General features: G+C 39.9%; 1 long non-coding RNA gene across 1 annotated transcript; it reads right to left on the bottom strand.

Moving 5' to 3' along the window:
- Window positions 1-228: 228 nt before the first annotated feature.
- Window positions 229-678, bottom strand: LOC134224105 (uncharacterized). The gene is made up of 3 exons (XR_009982845.1): window positions 470-678; window positions 342-411; window positions 229-287 (listed from the first exon to the last, which is right to left on the bottom strand). It is a non-coding gene; the product is annotated as an uncharacterized LOC134224105 (long non-coding RNA).
- Window positions 679-14,306: the final 13,628 nt, after the last annotated feature.

The raw sequence follows: 14,306 nt of genomic DNA, 5'->3' as shown, positions 1-14,306 counted from the left end.
TAGATCGAAAGGCCTTACTCCAGTGATTTCTTGGATGACCAAGAACATAAGCAGTGAACGCATTCTGTTCTTTGTGCTACAGAGAGTGTTGTGAGAAACAAAACCGAGCACTGTCTTGAGAGCAAATTTATTACAGCTTCAAGCTAAAATACAAATTAATTCATTTAAGTTTTGAGGAGGGCAACTCTGTATGGTATTACTTACATTTAACAGTGCATAACTTAGTTTGAGCAATTAAACACTGAGTTTTTATGTTGCTTAAGGTATTTCTACGGTTGCTGAGATAGCTATGGAAACATAATTAGGCTCTAGCACTTTGTGGAATATCAATTGTAACCTACCAAATAATGCGAATAGTTTTCCCACTGCTATGGTCTCTTTGGAGGTTTTAACGGAAAACTTTGAATATTCCTAAATAATATACATGATTAACGGCTATGTTTTGTAATTTTTTATAGGAATTACTTACGATTTCAAGCATGAACTAACTAATTAATAGTAATCACAATATAGTGTGGTTTATCCTTATGTCAACAATCGATTTCATTTATAGCCTGTATAATATGAGTTCATGTACATGTATTGTACCTACTATAGTACTGATCAACACAGCATCAACGAGTATCAATATACTTCGGTGCAAGCGTGGCGCGCCGGGATGCCGGTATGGCAGTCGTAGCAACAGAGAGCATGTACCATATTTGAAACCGGAAAAGTGATCTTCAGTTACGCGTGTAGATCGAAAGGCCTTACTCCAGGGATTTCTTGGATGAACAAGAACATATACAGTGAACGCATTCTGTTCTTTGTACTACAGAGAGCATGTACCATATTTGAAACCGGAAAAGTGATCTTCAGTTACGCGTGTAGATCAAAAGGCCTTACTCCAGGGATTTCTTGGATGACCAAGAACATATGCAGTGAACGCATTCTGTTCTTTGTACTACAGAGAGCATGTACCATATTTGAAACCGGAAAAGTGATCTTCAGTTACGCGTGTAGATCAAAAGGCCTTACTCCAGGGATTTCTTGGATGACCAAGAACATATGCAGTGAACGCATTCTGTTCTTTGTACTACAGAGAGCATGTACCATATTTGAAACCGGAAAAGTGATCTTCAGTTACGCGTGTAGATCAAAAGGCCTTACTCCAGGGATTTCTTGGATGACCAAGAACATATGCAGTGAACGCATTCTGTTCTATGTACTACAGAGAGCATGTACCATATTTGAAACCGGAAAATTGATCTTCAGTTACACGTGTTGATCGAAAGGCCTTACTCCAGGAATTTCTTGGATGACCAAGAACATATGCAGTGAACGCATTCTGTTCTTTGTACTACAGAGAGCATGTACCATATTTGAAACCGGAAAAGTGATCTTCAGTTACGCGTGTAGATCAAAAGGCCTTACTCCAGGGATTTTTTGGATGACCAAGAACATATGCAGTGAACGCATTCTGTTCTTTGTACTACAGAGAGCATGTACCATATTTGAACCGGAAAATTGATCTTCAGTTACGCGTGTAGAACGAAAGACCTTACTGCAGGGATTTCTTGGATGACCAAGAACATATGCAGAGAACGCATTCTGTTCTTTGTACTACAGAGAGCATGTACCATATTTGAAACCGAAAATTGATCTTCAGTTACGCGTGTAGATCAAAGGCCTTACTCCAGGGATTTTTTGGATGACCAAGAACATATGCAGTGAACGCATTCTGTTCTTTGTACTACAGAGAGCATGTACCATATTTGAAACCGAAAATTGATCTTCAGTTACACGTGTAGATCAAAAGGCCTTACTCCAGGGATTTCTTGGATGACCAAGAACATATGCAGTGAACGCATTCTGTTCTTTGTACTACAGAGAGCATGTACCATATTTGAAACCGGAAAATTGATCTTCAGTTACACGTGTAGATCAAAAGGCCTTACTCCAGGGATTTCTTGGATGACCAAGAACATATGCAGTGAACGCATTCTGTTCTTTGAACTACAGAGAGCATGTACCATATTTGAAACCGGAAAATTGATCTTCAGATACACGTGTAGATCGAAAGGCCTTACTCCAGGGATTTCTCGGATGACCAAGATCATATGCAGTGAACGCATTCTGTTCTTTGTACTACAGAGAGCATGTACCATATTTGAAACCGGAAAATTGATCTTCAGTTACACGTGTAGATCGGAAGGCCTTGCTCCAGGGATTTCTTGGATGACCAAGAACATATGCAGTGAACGCATTCTGTTCTTTGTACTACAGAGAGCATGTACCATATTTGAAACCGGAAAAGTGATCTTCAGTTACGCGTGTAGATCAAAAGGCCTTACTCCAGGGATTTTTTGGATGACCAAGAACATATGCAGTGAACGCATTCTGTTCTTTGTACTACAGAGAGCATGTACCATATTTGAAACCGAAAATTGATCTTCAGTTACACGTGTAGATCAAAAGGCCTTACTCCAGGGATTTCTTGGATGACCAAGAACATATGCAGTGAACGCATTCTGTTCTTTGTACTACAGAGAGCATGTACCATATTTGAAACCGGAAAATTGATCTTCAGTTACACGTGTAGATCAAAAGGCCTTACTCCAGGGATTTCTTGGATGACCAAGAACATATGCAGTGAACGCATTCTGTTCTTTGAACTACAGAGAGCATGTACCATATTTGAAACCGGAAAATTGATCTTCAGATACACGTGTAGATCGAAAGGCCTTACTCCAGGGATTTCTCGGATGACCAAGATCATATGCAGTGAACGCATTCTGTTCTTTGTACTACAGAGAGCATGTACCATATTTGAAACCGGAAAATTGATCTTCAGTAACGCGTGTAGATCGAAAGGCCTTACTCCAGGGATTTCTTGGATGACCAAGAACATATGCAGTGAACGCATTTTGTTCTTTGTACTACAGAGAGCATGTACCATATTTGAAACCGAAAAATTGATCTTCAGTTACACGTGTAGATCAAAAGGCCTTACTCCAGGGATTTCTTGGATGACCAAGAACATATGCAGTGAACGCATTCTGTTCTTTGTACTACAGAGAGCATGTACCATATTTGAAACCGGAAATTTGATCTTCAGTTACGCGTGTAGATCGGAAGGCCTTACTCCAGGGATTTCTTGGATGAACAAGAACATATGCAGAGAACGCATTCTGTTCTTTGTACTACAGAGAGCATGTACCATATTTGAAACCGGAAAATTGATCTTCAGTTACGCGTGTAGATCGAAAGGCCTTACTCCAGGGATTTTTTGGATGACCAAGAACATATGCAGTGAACGCATTCTGTTCTTTGTACTACAGAGAGCATGTACCATATTTGAACCGGAAAATTGATCTTCAGTTACGCGTGTAGAACGAAAGACCTTACTGCAGGGATTTCTTGGATGACCAAGAACATATGCAGAGAACGCATTCTGTTCTTTGTACTACAGAGAGCATGTACCATATTTGAAACCGGAAAAGTGATCTTCAGTTACGCGTGTAGATCAAAAGGCCTTACTCCAGGGATTTTTTGGATGACCAAGAACATATGCAGTGAACGCATTCTGTTCTTTGTACTACAGAGAGCATGTACCATATTTGAAACCGAAAATTGATCTTCAGTTACACGTGTAGATCAAAAGGCCTTACTCCAGGGATTTCTTGGATGACCAAGAACATATGCAGTGAACGCATTCTGTTCTTTGTACTACAGAGAGCATGTACCATATTTGAAACCGGAAAATTGATCTTCAGTTACACGTGTAGATCAAAAGGCCTTACTCCAGGGATTTCTTGGATGACCAAGAACATATGCAGTGAACGCATTCTGTTCTTTGAACTACAGAGAGCATGTACCATATTTGAAACCGGAAAATTGATCTTCAGATACACGTGTAGATCGAAAGGCCTTACTCCAGGGATTTCTCGGATGACCAAGATCATATGCAGTGAACGCATTCTGTTCTTTGTACTACAGAGAGCATGTACCATATTTGAAACCGGAAAATTGATCTTCAGTTACACGTGTAGATCGGAAGGCCTTGCTCCAGGGATTTCTTGGATGACCAAGAACATATGCAGTGAACGCATTCTGTTCTTTGTACTACAGAGAGCATGTACCATATTTGAAACCGGAAAAGTGATCTTCAGTTACGCGTGTAGATCAAAAGGCCTTACTCCAGGGATTTTTTGGATGACCAAGAACATATGCAGTGAACGCATTCTGTTCTTTGTACTACAGAGAGCACGTACCATATTTGAACCCGAACATTGATCTTTAGTTACACGTGTAGATCAAAAGGCCTTACTCCCGGGATTTCTTGGATGACCAAGAACATATGCAGTGAACGCATTCTGTTCTTTGTACTACAGAGAGCATGTACCATATTTGAAACCGGAAAATTGATCTTCAGTTACACGTGTAGATCAAAAGGCCTTACTCCAGGGATTTCTTGGATGACCAAGAACATATGCAGTGAACGCATTCTGTTCTTTGAACTACAGAGAGCATGTACCATATTTGAAACCGGAAAATTGATCTTCAGATACACGTGTAGATCGAAAGGCCTTACTCCAGGGATTTCTCGGATGACCAAGATCATATGCAGTGAACGCATTCTGTTCTTTGTACTACAGAGAGCATGTACCATATTTGAAACCGGAAAATTGATCTTCAGTAACGCGTGTAGATCGAAAGGCCTTACTCCAGGGATTTCTTGGATGACCAAGAACATATGCAGTGAACGCAATTTGTTCTTTGTACTACAGAGAGCATGTACCATATTTGAACAAGAAAATTGATCTTTAGTTACACGTGTAGATCAAAAGGCCTTACTCCAGGGATTTCTTGGATGACCAAGAACATATGCAGTGAACGCATTCTGTTCTTTGTACTACAGAGAGCATGTACCATATTTGAAACCGGAAATTTGATCTTCAGTTACGCGTGTAGATCGGAAGGCCTTACTCCAGGGATTTCTTGGATGAACAAGAACATATGCAGAGAACACATTCTGTTCTTTGTACTACAGAGAGCATGTACCATATTTGAAACCGGAAAATTGATCTTCAGCTACGCGTGTAGATCGAAAGGCCTTACTCCAGGGATTTCTTGGATGACCAAGAATATATGCAGTGAACGCATTCTGTTCTTTGTACTACAAAGAGCATGTACCATATTTGAAACCGGAGAATTGATCTTCAGTTACACGTGTAGATCAAAAGGCCTTACTCCAGGGATTTCTTGGATGACCAAGAACATATGCAGTGAACGCATTCTGTTCTTTGTACTACAGAGAGCATGTACCATATTTGAAACCGGAAAATTGATCTTCAGATACACGTGTAGATCGAAAGGCCTTACTCCAGGGATTTCTCGGATGACCAAGAACATATGCAGTGAACGCATTCTGTTCTTTGTACTACAGAGAGCATGTACCATATTTGAAACCGGAAATTGATCTTCAGTTACGCGTGTAGAACGAAAGGCCTTACTTCAGGGATTTCTTGGATGACCAAGAACATATGCAGAGAACGCATTCTGTTCTTTGTACTACAGAGAGCATGTACCATATTTGAAACCGGAAAATTGATCTTCAGTTACGCGTGTAGATCGAAAGGCCTTACTCCAGGGATTTCTTGGATGACCAAGAACATATGCAGTGAACGCATTCTGTTCTTTGTACTACAGAGAGCATGTACCATATTTGAAACCGGAAATTGATCTTCAGTTACGCGTGTAGAACGAAAGGCCTTACTTCAGGGATTTCTTGGATGACCAAGAACATATGCAGAGAACGCATTCTGTTCTTTGTACTACAGAGAGCATGTACCATATTTGAAACCGGAAAATTGATCTTCAGTTACGCGTGTAGATCGAAAGGCCTTACTCCAGGGATTTCTTGGATGACCAAGAATATATGCAGTGAACGCATTCTGTTCTTTGTACTACAAAGAGCATGTACCATATTTGAAACCGGAGAATTGATCTTCAGTTACACGTGTAGATCAAAAGGCCTTACTCCAGGGATTTCTTGGATGACCAAGAACATATGCAGTGAACGCATTCTGTTCTTTGTACTACAGAGAGCATGTACCATATTTGAAACCGGAAAATTGATCTTCAGTTACACGTGTAGATCAAAAGGCCTTACTCCAGGGATTTCTTGGATGACCAAGAACATATGCAGTGAACGCATTCTGTTCTTTGAACTACAGAGAGCATGTACCATATTTGAAACCGGAAAATTGATCTTCAGATACACGTGTAGATCGAAAGGCCTTACTCCAGGGATTTCTCGGATGACCAAGATCATATGCAGTGAACGCATTCTGTTCTTTGTACTACAGAGAGCATGTACCATATTTGAAACCGGAAAATTGATCTTCAGTAACGCGTGTAGATCGAAAGGCCTTACCCAGGGATTTCCTGGATGACCAAGAACATATGCAGTGAACGCATTCTGTTCTTTGTACTACAGAGAGCATGTACCATATTTGAAACCGAAAAATTGATCTTCAGTTACACGTGTAGATCAAAAGGCCTTACTCCAGGGATTTCTTGAAAGACCAAGAACATATGCAGTGAACGCATTCTGTTCTTTGTACTACAGAGAGCATGTACCATATTTGAAACCGGAAATTTGATCTTCAGTTACGCGTGTAGATCGGAAGGCCTTACTCCAGGGATTTCTTGGATGAACAAGAACATATACAGTGAACGCATTCTGTTCTTTGTACTACAGAGAGCATGTACCATATTTGAAACCGGAAAATTGATCTTCAGTTACGCGTGTAGATCGAAAGGCCTTACTCCAGGGATTTCTTGGATGACCAAGAATATATGCAGTGAACGCATTCTGTTCTTTGTACTACAAAGAGCATGTACCATATTTGAAACCGGAGAATTGATCTTCAGTTACACGTGTAGATCAAAAGGCCTTACTCCAGGGATTTCTTGGATGACCAAGAACATATGCAGTGAACGCATTCTGTTCTTTGTACTACAGAGAGCATGTACCATATTTGAAACCGGAAAATTGATCTTCAGTTACGCGTGTTGATCGGAAGGCCTTACTCCAGGGATTTCTTGGATGGCCAAGAACATATGCAGGGAACGCATTCTGTTCTTTGTACTACAGAGAGCATGTACCATATTTGAAACCGGAAAATTGATCATCTACGTATTCTTTCTCTGTACCACAAGGAGCATGTACCATACTTAAAACAGGACTGCAAATCTTTGTTCCTTAGCTCAAGCCATTTCTTGGATAACTGGACGACTTATCTGTGACTTTATGCAGAATAACGTTCGTTTCTGTCAATTTTGAAAGTCAAACTTAAAAGTTTATTTCGGTCCCAGTTAACAAAAATTTCCTATTGCAATCCCATTTCGACCGCATAAAAATGGTTTCGATTGTGCTGCCATTCAGTTAAATGCCTCAGTCTGTCAAACAACTAACACACATGCTTAACATGTACGTGGGTAGTGCTGCCAACTGATTTCTGTTATGAAATTATTTCTCCTGTTTCAAACTTTTGGAATAGTGGAAAATTTTAGTGTGAATGACGAGTGTGTATGAAAAATATTTATTTGGAAGACTTTTCTTTTATTACACTAGCGGAAAATAATTGAAAAACCCACTTTTATTGACTGCATGATGTATTATCAGATGTGTAACATAAGATTATTTCAGTTCAAACTGCCAGTTTGGCAACGCGTTTTTCGATTATAAACAAGGCGACGAAGAAAATAAATTTCAAACGCTCTAAAGTTTGAAAAAACAGATCATTTGAACGCCTTCCGGTAGTTATTTTTCAATTATTTTTCACTTGAGCAATAAACATTGCTTTTATTTAGTGCGCCGTGAGAAATTTATGTGAAAAAGTGCGGTGAAAAGCAGTGAATTAAGTTGATTTTGGTGACGGTGTTGCGCGTCTTCTACAGCAGTGAACGAACTGGATTTTCCTTCGTCGCACGGGTAACGTAGGAAATTGTGAAAAAGTCACTGCCGCAAAGTTAAATTTATCTTTATTTCAAGTAAGTAACACCGGAATGTAATTTAAATGAATGCAGATCGTAGTGTACACTTTTTTCTATCTCGCCAGATAGGTAGTTCATTATTTTAGTTTACAATTCGCGAGTATTTAGTGATTTTGAATTTGATATGACGAATGCTAGCGCCATGGACGAATTAGCGCATAACCCTATTAAAAAATATTCACGTTTTATCATGTTTTTCTTGATTTTTAAGGAGTTTCAAGCTGAAATTCACTATAGGTATCAATAATGAGGGTATTTAAAACTTTTTCAAGTATGATTCAATTTGAAACCTTATTCAGGTGATCCATAATTATGATATTAATTGCTAGCTTTTTTCTAGCTTTTTACAATAATATGTTTTTCAAAATAAAACTTTTGATTAGGTTCCAAACCAGTCCAAGCAACAAAATTGGCAGCGTAGGATAAATTGGATTTTCTTGAATTAGCTCTACACAAAACATTTCACGCATACTCACGTAATCGTGAGTTATTTTCATTGTAATTTAGTCAAGTTTGCTTAAAAATGGTAGAAAAATCATGGTTTTGAGTGCCAAACCTCACATAAATTATGTTTCGCTTCCAAAGAAGAGTGAGACTTTGATTAACATACCGATTCATAAAAGCATACGCTTTTTTCGGATATTAAGATTATTAAGAAACATAGCGGTTGATTTGCATCTCGTATTTATTATATCTGCTCCATTTGATATAACAAAACATTATCCAGGAACTTAATTCGATGACAAATTTATATTGTTGAAGTAAACAAACAAAGTACATCATTTCGGAAAATTTAGTAAGTAATAATCAAAGAATCCAGATTAACATAAAGGAAGATCATACTCACAGACGGAGCCAGATGTGGGCACCACTCGCTGCAAGCTTGTTTTAGTTCTCAAAGGCAGCGTTCTTGCGCCAAGTAGTGCTCTATCAAAAAACAATAACTGACGCCGCCAGTGGTCATACTTCATTGCTAGATGAATGTAAACAGCATAAAAACAAAAAAATATACTTTACTGTTTCTATTGAATGCACTTACAGACGAAAAAATGATTGACATACTCAGGGCCGGATGTAGGGGGGGTCCGGGGGGGCCGTGGCCCCGGGCCCCCACAAATCTTATGTATTAAAACCAACCTTTTTTGTACATATTGGGACCCCCACATACTGTCGGCCCCGGGGCCCCCTTCCGGCTTAATCCGCCCCTGGACATACTTTTGGCCACGCTTTTACACTGCGTACTCCTATCCCTATGTGCGGCGAGGCTTCGTGGTGCCGGTTGACTAATAGTCAGAACTAGGCAATTAACTGAAGGGCATAATCGTGGATGGCCAATGTTAATTGATTGGTACTGGCGATTTGCGAAAATAGTTAGTTAGTATACACGCTTCATGACAAATTTTTTAGCATATTGCGATCGCAAGTATTGTATCTGTATTCGCGATGTCGACACAATTTAGAGTAGAATTCTACTTTTACCTACTGTGGAAAATATTCCTTCTAAAAGTTATTTGTTGACAGTTAACTAACACTAGCATACATCGACTTCCTCCACACCTTTATTAGATCCCATTTACTTTTGTCAGTTAAGATCACTACCACACAGATAACAAGCTACCACTTCAACTCAGAAGAGGCTCTGTCGGCAATGAAGTTGACCGCTTGTGTGGAAAAATGCCAGAGCTGCCAGTCTTCTTGATAAAGTGGTCTTCGACTTCAGCCAATTTTGAAAAGAACTGTAGCCAGAAAATCAACCCTCAATGTGGAAGGGATCACGAGAAATCACGGTTTTTAATAGCAGCGGCCGCAAAAGGCAGAAGAAGCACGATCGAGGTGTCTGAGCACTTGCGGAATCGGTAATCGGCAGCTGGATCCGATCAGAAACGGGATTTTCGGCCAGATGGGTTTCAGCCTTACGGTCCATTACGCCAAATGGCATATTCGATAAAACCACTTTCAGCCTGGTGGCTATCTGCCGAATTGGGCACTTTCTCTCTAAATTTCTTAACCCTCTAAGCCTCGGGACGAACGGATTTTTTTTTTGAAATGGCTCGCATTCAGCACCTGATCGCCGGAATTCCTCGCGGTTTCGTTTGTGCTCAATGGGAATAGCGGGGGTGTTTTTTCTGTAATTCGAACATCTCTTCAATGTTCTGGACGTGTTCATGCCCAAAATTTATCAAATCAACCATAAAACCAACCCAAAAATATATTTGTAAAGATTTTTAGTCGATTCCGATGTTTTCACCATTTGAGTAGGGCAGGATTGACTGAATTCAGGGCCGCATTCAGGGGTTACAATGGTAGAGTATGGGCTAAAAAATCAATAACAATGCAATGAAACTGGGCATGCGTCTGCTCAAACTTCATGAAAACACATCAGGAGCTCAATAAATTCTGTTTGAACTTGAAATTGACCTTCTGAAATTTCGAATAGGGCCGGATTGAGGGGTCAAAATGGGGAGGAATTGCTGGTGGAATTTCCGGAGAAATTTCTGAAATTTCTGGAAGAGCAGTTTCAAGTTCAAACAGAATCCTTTGAGCCTCTGATGTGTTTTCATGAAATTTGAGCAGTCGCATGTCCAGTTTCATTGCAATTAGTGATATAGCCTTTGCTCTCCCCATTTGGACCCCCTGAATCCGGCTTGGTCAAAATTTCGGAAAGTCAATTTGAAGTTCGAGCAGAATTCTCTGAGCTCGTGATGTGTTTTTATGAAGTTTGAGCAGTCGCAAGCCCATACAGTGATCCAGAATCTTAACGTTTTTTCGGCTCTTTTCTAGCAAATAAAATAATGAGCGAGTTAAGTTATTGAGGATATTTCTTACATATAAAAAGAGTCTAAACGGATTGAGAGTCAACTAAAGACTGGTTTATTCAGATAAGCTTAACCTACACGACACCTATACTCTAGCCACTTGAAACACTTGACACGAAATCCAGTCCAGTTTCAAATGAATCACTTCACAAACTCTCCATCTATTCTGGAATACGGAAATATAACAGAAACGTGGCGTGGCTAATGTAACTTCTTCCATGACATGAAGAAAAATTACACATTCTGAATAAACTGTTGTTAACAATGTTGTCGCAATTTTAAAGAAAAAAAAAGTCGAGTCAAGTACGAGACACTGAAGACGGCCTTACTTTTGAGGTCGAAATACGTATCTGTCAAGATACAATTAAGTGGTGGAATTCAATGGGATTGTATAAACTCGTCTTATGACAGGGGGGAAAAAAATAGTTCCTTTTTTTTCATTTTGTTCATTTTTCAGTACGGATTATATAAGAAGCAGTTGATCTCGTCGCTTGGATTTTGAATGCAGAAGGATCTAGATAATGTCTTGGTTGAAATGCATAAAACATGAAAGTTGTTTCCTTTCATGGCTGTTGTTTTCTTCTGGTTTCAACGGAATCTGACAGCAATACTTCAACAGCTGGAACCAATCTCTACTGCAACACTGCAGGTAGCAAGAGCAAATATTATCGTTGAACTGCATTTATATTTATCGTAAGTTTCGTAAGCATATTTGTTCACAGTCAATCAAAAGCAATATTCGCCAACTGATTACTGGCTCAACTGAGGGCATCGGAACCAGACACCCGCTGTGACGCCTTCTACTCGGCGCGATGACGGGAGTCGGACCAAATCCACGAACGATGATGAATGGCGTCCCCGGCCAGCAGCAGGGATCCAGGAAGGACCCTGCGCCACACAATTCGGACCTCTTCTGTGCAGATGTCGGATTTAATCTGAACATCATCGTGACCAAAATGCGCGCAACAGAGTCCGTGGACCTGGACGGGGCTTGCTGATGTGACAGGGCATGAAAAGTCTAAAGTTCAGTGAGCCATGTCGAGCAGTGCAATGATCGTGTTTGTTAATTTTTATTAACTCATCAATAACTTGTTAACATGGGCTGATGATTGCGTGGTGACTGCCTACAACGAGTCGAAAATCAATTAATATGTGGTTCGTTTCCGTGTGTGGTATTCGGTTGCGATTTTCGGACTACAATGACAATCGATTTGCAATGATTGATTGAAGGTTGAATCTCCGACTTACTCAAAGTTTCAGCATCATCGTTACTTGTCCGAACTCAATATTGGAGACTCCAACTTCACGGGGTGTCCTAATTAAGACAATGTTGTTATTCTTCTACATCATCGTAAAACTTTGCTCGATACTATTGTTGAGTTTAAAATACACGTATCTGGAAAGAAAATTATTTTTAGATAATGTGACCAATCGCGGGACGCTGCGATTTTCAAATTCATTTTACAAATTTATTACAATTCATACAGCCTTACAAATAGTATCACATTTAATTCCACTACTTGATTGTAACATTACAAATATAGTATTTTGACCTCAACAGTAAGGCCATTTTCAGCATCTCGTATTTGAAGTATGAGACACTGAAGCCGGTCTTACTGTTGAGATCATAGTATGTGTCTGTAAAGTTACCAAGTGGTAGAATTAAATAGATTAGTCTAAACTCGTCTTATGACAGGTGAAGACATTCCTCTAAAACGCTAACAATTTTCATAAATTAATTATGAATAACACTAAATTACATGCCACGAATGAGGCCACACAGATCAACCAGATTTATCACAACACGATAGACATTTCCGGTTTGCTTCATTGGTTGTGCTTAAGGTCACTCCTGACGGAATCCAAGATTAAAAGTGCTCGCGTTTTCGGGGGCACACCACTCGATTAAGAGGCGGCGCACAACTGTCATTTTTGTTGATTTAGCTTTGCTGCGTCGCAGCATGCGTGAAATAATAAAAATGACAGTTGTGCGTTGCTTCCGTATCGAGTGGTGTGCCCCCGAAAACGCGAGCACTTTTAATCTTGGATTCCGTCAGGAGTGACCTTAATCAAAGATACAACAGGCGCACGTCCACCAATCGACCATTGTATTGGCACTGTCATAGCGTTGATATCTAAAACACCCTCCTGAACTCCTTGGTCACGGCTGTTGTGTGGCTTATGGCGCTACGCGCTTTATCGCAAGCCCATTATCTAAAGGGCTCCTTGTATTCGCCCAAGAAGATCGCCACCGTCGCGTCGCGTCGCCTTATCGGTCGCGCGAGACGATGACGACCACTTGGATAGTCGTGATGCGACGTGGTTTGAATAATTCAAAAAACTTGCGCGCTGGTCTCGTGACGGCGCGCGCGGTGCAACGGTCGGTCGGCACAGTGATGCTTTTGCTTTGGAGTGAATTCTAGACAAACGCGGCGTGGAAGATCAAATGACTATCATTATGGGTTATTAAGGTGTGCTTTAGATAGTTAATCAATAGACTAATAGTCATTTTTATGTTTGGATATCTGCCTTACGATGTGACTTTTATAGTTACTGGTTAGGTCGGAACGGTTTGTGATCGGCAAAGCATTAGGTGGTAATAGTAGTTGCATTAAATATAATCCTGGAAAATATGGAGATTATCTTCTGGACTGGTACCCGGCATTATATGCTTCAAACACTTTCTCTTGTTATCATCTTTAAACAATCCTACTGGCGCAGGAAAAAATAGCTGTTTAAACCATAATTTTGATGATGATATCTTAAATTGGGTGTTTGGCATTTATGCGAGCTTGAAATCTAATGCGGCTTTAAAGTACTACATGTTGCAACAATTTTTATTATCATACATTGACATTTCGAAGGAAGTCTTTATTCCGAAAGGAATCCTCACGAAGCTTGAAGGGAATTCTAATGAGATTCCAAAAATAGTCCTCCAAAGTAAATCGAAGAGAAATCTTTTGAAATGAGAAAATTATTTTGAGCTTTTAGTGGAATGTCTTCACTTGTCATGTCATAGGATTCCGAAGGGAATCATTTTGGGATTCGAAAAGAACCCTTTCAGGATTTCTAAGGAAATGGTGGGATTCCGAATGAAATCGTTTCTGGATACCAAAAGAAACCCTCTGCAATTCCGAAACGAATCCTTTTGGGATCGAAAAAAAATCATTTTAACTCTAAAATGAAATTCTTTCGGAGATTCATGAGAATTCCTTTCGGCTTCTAAAGGGAATCCTTTTGGGATTCCAAACGGAACCGTGTTACAACTCTGAAGGGAATTCTTTTGGGATTATTAAGGTAATTTTACCGAAGGAAGTATTTCGGGGATTCCGAAGTGAATCTTTCGCTTATTCCGAAGGGATTCCTTCGGAATACCCAATCCGAAGAGAATCCTTCAGTGAATCGTGTGATTCCGAAGGAATTTGGATTCCAAAAAGAAACTTTTGG

Source organism: Armigeres subalbatus, chromosome 3, assembly GCF_024139115.2.
Source record: "Armigeres subalbatus isolate Guangzhou_Male chromosome 3, GZ_Asu_2, whole genome shotgun sequence".
NCBI classification, from domain to species: domain Eukaryota; kingdom Metazoa; phylum Arthropoda; class Insecta; order Diptera; family Culicidae; genus Armigeres; species Armigeres subalbatus.
The sequence above is the reverse complement of the archived record's forward strand: the minus strand, read 5'-3'. Positions and strand labels throughout refer to the sequence as shown.